The 12,978-nt window shown below is 37.8% G+C and overlaps 1 pseudogene; it reads left to right on the top strand.

Annotated features, from left to right (window-relative positions):
- Window positions 1–6,847: 6,847 nt before the first annotated feature.
- On the top strand, window positions 6,848–11,454 carry LOC147358617 (olfactory receptor 5W2-like; annotated as a pseudogene).
- Window positions 11,455–12,978: the final 1,524 nt, after the last annotated feature.

Raw genomic sequence — 12,978 nt, 5'->3', positions numbered from 1 at the left:
ATTTGGATGTATGCTCAGTCGTGTCCAGTTCTTTGTGACCCCATGGACTATAGCCCGCCAGGCTCTTTTGTCTTTGGAATTATCCCGACAAGGATACTGGAGTGGGTTACCATTTCCTCCTCCAGGGAATCTTCCCCACACAGGGATGGAAGCTGTATCTCTTGCTTATCCTGCATTGACAAGCAGATTCCTTACCCTTTCAATGCCTGGGACAAATTGTAGCTAAGAGCCTGCAACAACCTTGCCAGCGTATACACAATTTCTCACACAAACATTTTATCAAACACTTGTTTTCAAGAGCCAAACACATTTCATAGCCCCAAGATAAAGGAAACATTTAAAAATTTCAAAATTGCTGCAAAGTAATAGTTGAATAGTTTTCCAACTATTCAGTTCGGTTCAGTCACTCAGTCATATCTGACTCTTTGCAACCCCATGGGCTGCAGCACGCCAGGCTTCCCTGTCCATCACCACTCCCGGAGCTTGTTCAAACCCACGTCCATCAAGCTGGTGATACCATCCAACCATGTCATCCTCTGTCATCTCCTTCTCCTCCCACCTTCAATCTTTTCCAGCTGCAGGGTCTTTTCCAATGAGTCAGTTCTTCATGTCAGGTGACCAAAGTATTGACGCTTCAGCTTCAGCATCAGTCCTTCCAATGAATATTCCTTTTTTATTGACTGGTTTGATATTCTTGCAGGCCAAAGGACTCTCAAGAGTCTTCTTCAACATGACAGTTCAAGCATCAATTCTTTGGCGCTCAGCTTTCTTTATAGTCCAACTCTCACATCCACACATGACTGCTGGAAAAACCACAGCTTTGACTAGACAGACCTTTGTTGACAAAGTCATGTCTCTGCTTTTTAATATGCTATGTTTGTCATACCTTTTCTTCCAAGGAGCAAGAGTCTTTTAATTTCATGGCTGCACTCACCATCTGCAGTGATTTTGGAGCCTCAAGAAAATAAAGTCTCTCACTCCCAGCCATTAGGAGCTGGGAGTTAATTCTAGAGCAGATTGTATTAGGTTGTCTTAAAAGATATAGAAATAACCTCAGACATTGTGTCTGTGTGTGTTTTCATGGGTAGAATATCTCATTAATAAGATTTCATTTACAAAATTACTAGATTAGGGAGGAAGCCAGATTCCTTTGGTTTCTGTGCTAGTTCCTGTACCCAACTAGTTAATTGCACTTTGATCAAGTTACTTAATTTTTCTGTCTCAATTGTCTGACCTGTAAAATGAGGAGAGTATAGTACCTACATCAGTGACTGTTGCATGTTGGACTAAATGCTGAGAATCATGCTTGAATCATTTTAACCACTTGATAGATCTTAAATACACATATTTCTTTAATCGATTAAAATACATATAGTGCAACAAGATGGTGTGAGGCAGGGATGCTAGGAAAGCAATAATACAAAATCAAATACCTTTTCTTAAGTATTGTCCAATAACAAGTCAAGAACCTTCTATACCCAATCTAATTCAAATTAATTTGAAAACTTTTTCTAAGTGGCATCTTGTACACTAAAGGTTAATTACAAGCCAAGTATTTGTTTTCCTCCATATCTTTTATGTTTATGTGTGTAAGTATTACTGAAAGTATGGAACATCCTTCTCTGATATCTCAGAAACACAATGAGCTACTGAGTGTATAACCTGTATCTTCAATGGCTGGTCAACTGACGTGACATTGGGAAGCACCACAGAGAACATTCACTTGAAGTCTGGACATAAAGGGACACATATACTTGCAAAATACATTTCTATAACTTATATTTTTGCTGTTTATTATTATTTTCATCATCATTATTTATTATATCATTATTTAATTGCCATTTATATATCTATTGGTGAAGTATCTGTTCAAATCATGTCCCTATTTTTAATTGGGTTGTGTTTTTATTATTTATAAACATTTTTGTATAGTCTAGCTACAAATTTTTTGTTGCAAAAATATTTTGCAAATATTTTATTCACTTCATCTATAAATCTAACATCTATATTACATAATAATACATAGCATTACATAATAATACAAACATATACACATCACTTCATAAAATTATGTAACAGGAATAATTAATAATCAACAAAACATTTCCCCCTGCTTATATTCTATTCATACTGCTTCAGCTTTCGTTTGCTATATAGACACTATTTCAAAATGGCACAGGTTAAATAACTGGGCTGTATTCTGTTACTCTTCATGTTGACCATGGTCAGATGATATTGAACCATACAGCATCCCATGGACAGAGGAGCCTGGTGGGCTACAGTCCAGGGGGTCGCTAAAGTCCCAAACATGACTTAGTGACTAAACAACAACAACAACCAAGTATAAACATTAGTTTGAAGGTTCTTGTTGCTTTATTTCAGAAGTAGTTGAGGTTCCATCTTACAAATAACAACCTGTGAAAAACTGAACTTCATGTGAACAATATGTCATATTCTTTAGGTCTAAAAAATATACACATCACTCACATTCCAATTTTCACATATTATCCAAGACACACACACATGCAAACATGTGACACACATATAAATGCATGCAAACACAATGGAGATGAGTCTATATATTTCAGAAACAATTGAAAGTGAGTCACTCAGTCATATCTGACTCTTTGTGACCCCATGAACTATACAGTCCATGGAATTCTCCAGGCTAGAATACTGGGGTGGGTAGCTATTTCCTTCTCCAAGAGCTTATTCCCAACCCAGGGATCAAACCCAGGTCTCCCACATTGCAAGCAGATTCTTTACCATCTGAGCCACCAGGGAAGTGCAAGAATATTGGAGTGGGTAGCCTACCCATTCTCCAGGGAATCTTCCTGGCACAGGAATTGAACTGGGGTCTCCTATATCGCAGGTTTATTCTTTACCAGCTGAGCTACAGGGTAGCTCAAGAGACGCTTTGATACACATGACATTAGCATTCCGCTTATGCTTCTGTGGGTCAAATGTGATTAACCACTTTTTTGTGATGTTCCTCCTTTCCTGTTGATATCTTGCTCAGACACACAGGTCAATGAGTTAGTGATATTCATGATTTTTGGCTTCATTGAACTGAGTACCATTTCAGGAGTCCTTGTCTCTTATTGTTATATTATCTTATCAGTCTTGAAGATCCACTCCACTGATGGGAGATTCAAACTTTCTCTACCTGCACCTCCCACCTAACTGCTGTGGCAATTTTCCAGGGAACTCTGCTCTTCATGAATTTCTGACCAAGTTCTTCCTACTCTCTAGATCAAGACAAAATGACCTCGCTGTTTTACACCCTTGTGATTCCCATGTTAAACCCTCTGATTTACAGTATACAAAACAGGGCTGTGAAAGTGGCCCTACAAAAATTGAAAAATAAATTGCCTTAAATATTTATGTTAGGCGTATGTGAATAAACATGCATATAGTGACAGATTATTTATTAAAATTATATGGTAGAATACATGACAAACATAATTTTTCACTTTCTTAAAGTAGTATTACACTAAATCTCAATCTTAAATCTATTATTGTTCCTCTCACATGTCATGTTTAATTATCTTTCCAGAATTTCTACATGGCATTTAGTTTAAATGAAAAAAAAAAATTTCTGACTTTTCCATTATGCTAATTTTTGTTTAGTTTTTATTCAAACATTGTTTCAATTATTCTGAGACTTATTGTGCATTTATTCAGTGATCTTTGAGCATGTAGATTCTTTTTTTTAATATGAATTTATTTATTTTAATTGGAGGCTAACTACTTTACAATATTGTATTGGTTTATTATAGCCCATCTTGCAGTTTGCTGCTGCTGCTGCTAAGTCACTTCAGTCGTGTCCGACTCTGTGCGACCCCATGAACTGCAGCCTACCAGGCTCCTCCGTCCTTGGGATTCTCTAGGCAAGAACACTGGAGTGGATTGCCATTTCCTTCCCCAATGCATGAAAGTGAAAAGTAAAAGTGAAATTGCTCAGTTGTGCCCAACTCGTAGTGACCCCATGGACTGCAGGGAGACCACCAGGCTCCTCCGTCCATGGGATTTTCCAGGCAAGAGTACTGGAGTGGGTTGCCATTGCCTTCTCCGATCTTGCAGTTTAAATACTACTAAATATAAGCTAAAACAAATAACATATTAACTAAATGGTCAAGTAACTCATTATAACCTCAAATTCATCATGAAATAATACATACAGGGCTATAATTTCAAAGCAAAAATATCTAAATCTAGTCCAAAAGAAAATCATCTTTGAATAGAGATATTCAGCCAAATCTAAATAAGACTCAATTTGAGAGATGAAAGGATAGTAGATAGAGGATTTGACAGTTATTCAGGTTGTGAAATATACAAGCCCATGTTTGTTGGAAGAAGTCATATGTGCTATAACATGGAAGAACCGTGAAGGCAACATACTAAGTAAAATAATCCATACAGAGGAAGATAAGTACTGCATGATCTCACATAGAGATAGAATCTAAAAGGTAAATCTCAGGAATTCCCTAGAAGTCCAATGAATAGGACTTGGTGCTTCAGTGACCAGGCCCAGGTGTGACTCCTGGTCAGGGAACTAAGATCCTTGCAAGCCTTGTGGTGCAGCCTAAGTAAATAAATAAATTTCATAGATGTAGAGAGTAGATTGGTTGTTGCTAGGGGCTGAAAGACAGGAGAAAAGGATGATATTGGTCAAAGTGCAAAAATTTTCTATTATTTATTGAACAAGTTTAGAGGATTTAATCTACATGATGACTCCAGTTAACAATACTGTATTATAAGCTTGAAATTTGCTGAAAGAGTAGATTTTAACTGTCCTCATCATCAGATCAGATCAGATCAGTTGCTCAGTCATGTCTGACTCTTTGTGACCCCATGAATCGCAGCACGCCAGGCCTCCCTGTCCATCACCAACTCCCAGAGTTCACTGAGACTCACGTCCATTGAATCAGTGATGCCATCCAGCCATCTCATCCTCTGTTGTTCCCTTCTCCTCCTGCCCCCAATCCCTCCCAGCATCAGAGTCTTTTCCAAAGAGTCAGTTCTTCGCATGAGGTGGCCAAAGTACTGGAGTTTCAGCTTTAGCATCATTCCCTCCAAAGAAATCCCAGGACTGATCTCCTTCAGAATGGACTGGTTGGATCTCCTTGCAGTCCAAGGGACTCTCAAGAGTCTTCTCCAACACCACAGTTCAAAAGCATCAATTCTTCAGTGCTCAGCCTTCTTCACAGTCCAACTCTCACATCCATACATGACCACAGGAAAAACCATAGCCTTGACTAGACAGACCTTTGTTGGCAAACTAATGTCTCTGCTTTTCAATATGCTATCTAGGTTGGTCATAAGTTTCCTTCCAAGGAGTGTCTTTTAATTTCATGGCTGCAGTCACCATCTGCAGTGATTTTGGAGCCCCAAAAAATAAAGTCTGTCACTGTTTCCACTGTTTCCCTATCTATTTCCCATGAAGTGATGGGACCGGATGCCATGATCTTCGTTTTCTGAATGTTGAGGTTTAAGCCAACTTTTTCACTCTCCACTTTCACTTTCATCAAGAGGCTTTTGAGTTCCTCTTCACTTTCTGCCATAAGGGTGGTGTCATCTTCATATCTGAGATTACTGATATTTCTCCTGGCAATCTTGATTCCAGCTTGTGTTTCTTCCAGTCCAGCGTTTCTCATGATGTACTGTGCATATAAGTTAAATAAGCAGGGTGACAATATACAGCCTTGAGGTACTCCTTTTCCTATTTGGAACCAGTCTGTTGTTTCATGTCCAATTCTAACTGTTGCTTCCTGACCTGCATACAGATTTGATTATGCATGTATTAATTAACCTTATTGTGATAATCATTTCACAAAGTATACGTATATCACTTCATCACATTATATACCTTATAACTATATATATATATATGTAACTATATATATATCAATTACATTTGAAATAGGTATATTAAAAAATGAGAAGGAAAGAAGTCTAAAGATTAGATTATAAAGCCCTATGGAAAATATAGAAAGAGATTTGTTAAAATATAATATCATGGTTTTGTTATCAAATATCAATTCTTCTGCACTTCTTCCAAGATGATTTTCCTTCCTTCTCTCTCATTCTCAGCCCTTAGTGCCCTTTTTTTGTCTCTTTGTGGTTCACAAACACCCACTTACCTAAAGCATTGTTTTATATCACACTGTTTGTGCTTATTCTTTGGTAAAGAACAAAGCATTCCATCCTTGTTAACCAAAGCACTGACAGTTGCCTGAAGCATCAAATAAGCAAATATAGGCAAAACCAATACAATATTGTAAAGTAAATAATAATAATAATAAATAAAAATTTAAAAAATATACTAGACAACCTTTTTTGGCTATTACTTATGTCTCAGAAACACAAAATTAACTGAGAGTTTGCTAAGTGCCATATATATATATGTATGTATATATATATATATATGTATGTATATATATATGTGTATATATATATATATATATATTTATCACAATATGCAGGTGGATTCTTTACCAGCTGAGTCCCCAGGGAAGCCCTATATATCACAATAGACTATAACTATTGTATGCATATAACAACAGTTTTGGTAAGATGCAGAAATGGTTGTGGACAAAAGTTAACAGACTTTTATAAAGACATACATATTTATTAATTGCTCTAGATGTAATAAATTATAAGTTCTTGATATTTGATGCTTCAAATACATTGAATCTGATTTCCTAAAGGCTAAAGCACAGAAAGTGAGGATACAAACATATATTTGAAATACCATAAAGTATTGAAGAACACTCTTATTTATCCATTAAAAGTGTAAGGTTAAAAGACCTCTGATTGTCTTAAATTTTCTAGACGTCATTGTAAAATGCCCTTGTGTGAAAATATTTCAGAATGGAAATATAATGCCTACAAAATTCCTTTGTTATTCAGAATGGTATTTGTGAAAACAGTGTCAGACTTTATTTTTGGGGGCTCCAAAATCACTGCAGATGGTGACTGCAGCCATGAAATTAAAAGACGCTTACTCCTTGGAAGGAAAGTTATGACCAACCTAGACAGCATATTGAAGAGCAGAGACATTACTTTGCCAATAAAAGTCCGTCTAGTCAAGGCTATGGCTTTTCCAGTGGTCATGTATGGATGTGAGAGTTGGACTGTGAAGAAAGCTGAGCGCCAGAAAACTGATGCTTTTAAACTGTGGTGCTGGATAAGACTTTTGAGAGTCCCTTGGACTGCAAAGGGATCCAACCAGTCCATTCTGAAAGAAACCAGCCCTGGGATTTCTTTGGAAGGAATGATGCTAAAGCTGAAACTCCAGTAGTTTGGCCACCTTATGCAAAGAGTTGACTCATTGGAAAAGATCCTGATGCTTGGAGGGATTGCAGGCAGGAGGAAAAGGGGACAACAGAGGATGAGATGGCTGGATGGCATCACTGACTCGATGGACGTGAGTCTGAGTGAACTCCAGGAGTTGGTGATGAACAGGGAGGCCTGGCGTGCTGCAATTCTTGGGGTCACAAAGAGTCAGACATGGCTGAGTGACTGAACTGAACTGAACTGATAGCATGTTAGAAAGAGTTCTCACAGTGGAAACACCTTACAATAATTGCATAATATAAAAGGTTGAAATTTTCTACTCCTGGTATATTTTATCAGTTCAGCCAAATGTCTTTTGAATTGTTACTTACGGGGAGAAATATGGCAGAAAACATTGACTGGAATGTATTAAAGTTCAGGATGGGGAACACGTGTTTACCTGTGGAGGATTCATGTTGATATATGGCAAAACCAATACAATATTGTAAAGTTAAAAAATAAAATAAAATAAAATGAAACATACCCCCAATAAATAAATAAATAAAGTCAAGCAAAATAGGGAGTCGATGGATTGCCATTAATTGAGTTAATGAACACATTAATTAATCATCTTTCACGCTTATGATATATATTTATTTCAGCAATTAAAGACTGCATTGAAAATATTGGCTCATTTTATTGGATCTAGGGGGAATAATATAAAGAGAAGGGAATTTAAGCCCATTAAATGGAATTCCATAAATAGTACTGATTTAGATGAAAATTTTCTATGTGTATATTATAATCTAAAATGGCATTCCATAAACACCGTAGTTTTACTATGAGATTGTAGGAAACTATTAATTTTAATTTTTAATTCTAAAAGTTTCTTGTAGAGGGTTTATTATATGTTTATGTAATGGATGTAGTGCATACTTTCTAGAGTATCTCAGTATATTATTAATCTTTATGTTACTAAAAGTGCCACCTTGCTTGTAGAACAACACTGTCTTTATCCACCCACTAGCTCTCCCCTCATTTTCACAGCACCTGGGAGCAGGTTTGAGGAGCAGCCCTGTTAAAAAGCTAAAGCTGGGTACTGGCTGAACAAAATAGTTGTTGCAACAAATAGTTGCACCCCAGAAGACAGGGATTCCTGAGGGAAAATTAATTTGGATTGGAGTATAATTAGAGCTTCCTTGGTGATTCAGACAGTAAAGAATTTTCCTGTAATACAGGAGACCCTGGTTTGATCCCTGAGTCAGGAAGATCCCCTGGAGGAGGGAATGGCAACCCGCTAGAGTATTCTTGCCTGGAGAATCCCATGGATAGATGAGCCTGGCAAATAGAGTCCACAGGGTAGCAAAGAGTCAGACACAACTGAGCGACCAACCACCATAATTAGGTGACCAAGAACAATTCTACATATACCTAATGTGAAACAGAGAAGTGGAATGATAGTAAAATTCTTCTGAAACATAAATGCATCAAGTTCTTGATTTTACTGGGAAAACATTAGCAATTAGTTTTGGTTTGAACTTTGCCTCACCAATAGCTCCACAGGAGTACAATTGGTATTTCAGTGTTGACATCCTCAGAATGGAGAAAAACAATGACATTTAAAAAGGCGTCAAAAGTTGCCATTAAGAATCTCATTTCCAAAATTAAATATGGAATAATTACATGGATTTAAGCTAAATGATTTCCCTGATTTGTAGAAAATAAAAGTAGAAAAACAAACAAATAAAAAGAACAAAGAAAAACACCCAAACTGATAAGAAAGCCAGTCCCTGTTAGTTCCCAAATGAGATTTCCAATCAATTAAGGAATTTGTTATGCTCAGTATATTAATTTCAGTCCATTTGACACTTGTATTATGTTTTTGTGTTGTGGCTTTATCCTCATTACCTTAATAACTAATGGTGCTGAGCAAACTCTCATGCATTAACTTGTTACTTATGTATCTTCTTTTTTTTGACAGTTTCTGTTAATTTTTATTTTTTTGTGGGGGTCATTTTTTGTTTAAGTTTCCACGCCCCAATGAAGAAAGCTTTTAGTATATTGTAGATCCAAGTTCTTTGTCATATATATGGATAAATGGTTTTAAATACTTTCTATTTTATGGAAATATTTCTCTCTGATTATATTTATTTTTTTCTGTGAGTGAGTGAAAGTTGCTCAGTCATGTCTGAATCTTTGTGACCCATAACTGTAGCCCCCCAAACTCCTCTATCCATGGGATTTCCCAGGCCAGTATACTGGAATGGGTTGCCATTCCCTTCTACAGAGGATCTTCCAGACCCAGAGATCGAACCCAGCTCTCCCTTACTGCAGGAGAATTCTTTACCATCTGTGTTACCAGGGAAGGCCAATCTTATGCTGCTGCTGCTGCTGCTGCTGCTGCTGCTGCTGCTAAGTCGCTTTAGTCGTGTCCGACTCTATGCGACATCATAGACGGCTGCCCACCAGGCTCCCCCATCCCTGGGATTCTCCAGGCAAGAACACTGGAGTGGGTTGCCATTTCCTTCTCCAATGTATAAAAGTGAAAAGTGAAAGGGAAGTCGCTCAGTCGTGTTCGACTCTTAGCGACCCCATGGACTGTAGCCTACCAGGCTCTTCCGCTGTGGGATTTTCCAGAGTACTGGAGTACTGGAGTCGATTGCCATTGCCTTCTCCAAATCTTTTGCTACATAAACACTATTGCAAAATTCAGTTCGGTTCAGTTGTTCAAACGCATCTGACCCTTTTGGACTCCATGGACTGCAGCACACCAGGCTTCCCTGTCCATCACCAACTCCCAAAGCTTGCTCAAACTCATGTCCATCGAGTTGGTAATGTCATCCAACCATCTCATCCTCTATTGTCCCCTTCCCCTCCTGCCTTTAATCTATCCCAGCAACAGAGTCTTTTCCAATGAGTCAGTTCTTCGCATCAGGTGGCCAAAGTATTGGAGCTTCACTTCAGCATCATTTCTTTCAATGAATATTCAGGACTGATTTCCTTTAGGATTGACTGGTTGGATCTCCTTGCTGTCCAAGGAACTCTCAAGAATCTTCTCCAACACCACAGTTCAAAAGTATCAATTCTTTGGTGCTCAGCTTTCTTTTTGTCCAACTCTCATATCCATACATGACTACTGGAAAAACCATAGCTTTGACTAGATGGACCTTTGTTGACAAAGTAATGTCTCTGCTTTTTAATGTGGTGTCTAGGTTGGTCATAGCTTTTCTTCCAAGGAGCAAGTGTCTTTTAATTTCATGGCTGCAGTCACTGTCCACAGTGATTTTGGAGCCCAAGAAAATAAACTCTGTCACCATTTCCATTCTTTCCCCATCTATTTGCTATAAAGTGTTGGGATAGAATGCCATGATCTTAGTTTTTTGAACGTTGAATTTTAAGCCAAGTTTTTTACTCTCCTCTTTCACTTTCATCAAGAGGCTCTTTAGTTCTTCTCCACTTTCTGCCATAAGGGTGGTGTTATCTACATATCTGAGGTTATTGATATTTCTCCCTATTTGCCAAGAACAAGTCGATGTGTTCCCATGGTTGTGCTCTGCAATTCTTGGTCTTCTGTATCTTTGCCGATTCTGAGTGTCTCCTGCTGGCAGTGATGGCCTATGACCAGTACAAGGTTGTCAAGCAGCCCCTTGCTCTATGCAGTCAGCATGTCCAGCAGGGTGTGCTCCCTGCTCATGCCTGGGGTTTTCCTGGTGGGGATACCAGTTTCTCAGGTACACACGCCATTAGCATTCCATTTGTGTTTCTGTGGGTCAAATGTGATTGACCATTTTTTTCTGTGATTTACCTCTGTTTTTTTTTTTTTTTCCCCGTCCTGCTCAGATATACAGGTCAATGAGTTAATGATGGTCATGCTTTGGGTTTTATTGAACTTAGTACTCTTTCAGGGGCCCTTGCTCTTATTTTTATATCATCCTTTCAGTCTTGAAGATCCACTCTGCTGAAGGGAGAGTCAAAGCTTTTACCACCGGCACCTTCCACTTAACTGCAGTGTCAATCTTCCAGGGAACTCTACTTTTTATGTGTTTCAGGCCAAGTTCATCCTACTCTCTAGATGAAGACAAAATGACCTCTTTGTTTTACACTCTTGTGATTCCCCTGCTAAGCCCTCTGATATTTAGCCTATGGAAAAGAGGCCTTAGTAAAATTGAAAGCTAAACTATATTTTTAAATATTTGTACTATGCATATGTGGCTACAACCACACACATATAGTAATTTTTTAATTAAAATTTTATGGCATGACACATGAGAAACAATTTTATCAAGTTCCTAAGTGAATAATTATTTGTATTAAACTCCATTGTTAAGAATGAAAGAGGAAATGGCAACCCACTCCAGTATTCTTGCCTGGAAAATCCCTGTAGAGAGAAGAGCCTGGTGAGCTACAGTCCATGGGGTTGCAAAGAGTCAAACATGACTGAGTGACTAAGAACAGCTTCACTGTTAAGAAATATTGCAAGTTTCCTCAGATATCATGCTTAGTATATGGGCAGGGTTTATATATGGAACTTACTGCTTTTGAAAAACTTTTTGACTTTTCTACTTATGTTAATTTTTGGTTCATTTGTCATTCAAACATTATTTCAGTCTCACTAAAACATTATGCAATGTCTTAAAGGTTTTGTCATAAAGTAAATCAAATATTTACTGAGCGATCTTTCAGAACTCAGGTTTTTTATATTTTATAGCACATCTTATAGATTATACTAATATATACTTATACTAATGAATTTAAGCTGATAGTAGTAGTAGACATTAATGAACTAAGCAGTTTAGTAATAAACAAGCCACAAAATCATCATGAGATAAAAAATTTATGGGCATTTGAAAAACATTATGGCATGTTAGGAAAACTTTTTATTTTGGAAAAAGCTATAAACTTATAAAACTTTTATTTTATATAAAAGATGTATAGGTTTCTATTTCTACCATATTTTATCAGTTCACCAAATTCTTTTGAAACTGTTGCTCATAAAAGGCAGCCTAACTGAAAATATTGTCTGAAAATTAAAGTCTAAGGCAAACAGGGCATCAGTGGATTGGCAGGTATTGTGCAGTAAATACACATGTAATCTAGTTAATTTGTCTCCATTTAAATGTCAGATGTGTATTCAGTTCAGTTCAGTTCAGTCACTCAGTCGTGTCCAACTCTTTGTGACCCCATGAATCGCAGCATGCCATGCCTCCCTGTCCATTACCAACTCCCGGAGTTAACTGAGACTCATGTCCATCGAGTCAGTGATGCCATCCAGCCATATCGTCTTCTGTCGTCCCCTTCTCCTCCTGCCCCCAATCCCTACCAGCATCAAAGTCTTTTCCAATGAGTCAACTCTTTGCAAGAAGTGGCCAAAGTACTGGAGTTTCAGCTTTAACATCATTCCTTCCAAAGAACACCCAGGGCTCATCTCCTTCAGAACGGACTGGTTGGATCTCCTTGCAGTTCAAGGCACCCTCAAGAGTCTTCTCCAACACCACAGTTCAAAAGCATCAATTCTTCGGCGCTCAGCCTTCTTCACAGTCCAACTCTCACATCCATACATGACCACAAGAAAAACCATAGCCTTGACTAGGTGAAACTTTGTTGGCAAAGTAATGTCTCTGCTTTTGAATATGCTATCTAGGTTGGTCATAACTTTCCTTCCAAGGAGTAAGCGTCTTTTAATTTCATGGCTGCAGTCAC

Source organism: Bos grunniens, chromosome 15 (assembly GCF_055505025.1).
Source record: "Bos grunniens cultivar Pamir isolate PY7600 chromosome 15, Bosgru_T2T1.0, whole genome shotgun sequence".
NCBI lineage: Eukaryota > Metazoa > Chordata > Mammalia > Artiodactyla > Bovidae > Bos > Bos grunniens.
Note: the sequence above shows the minus strand (reverse complement) of the source record. Positions and strands in the feature narration are given on the sequence as shown.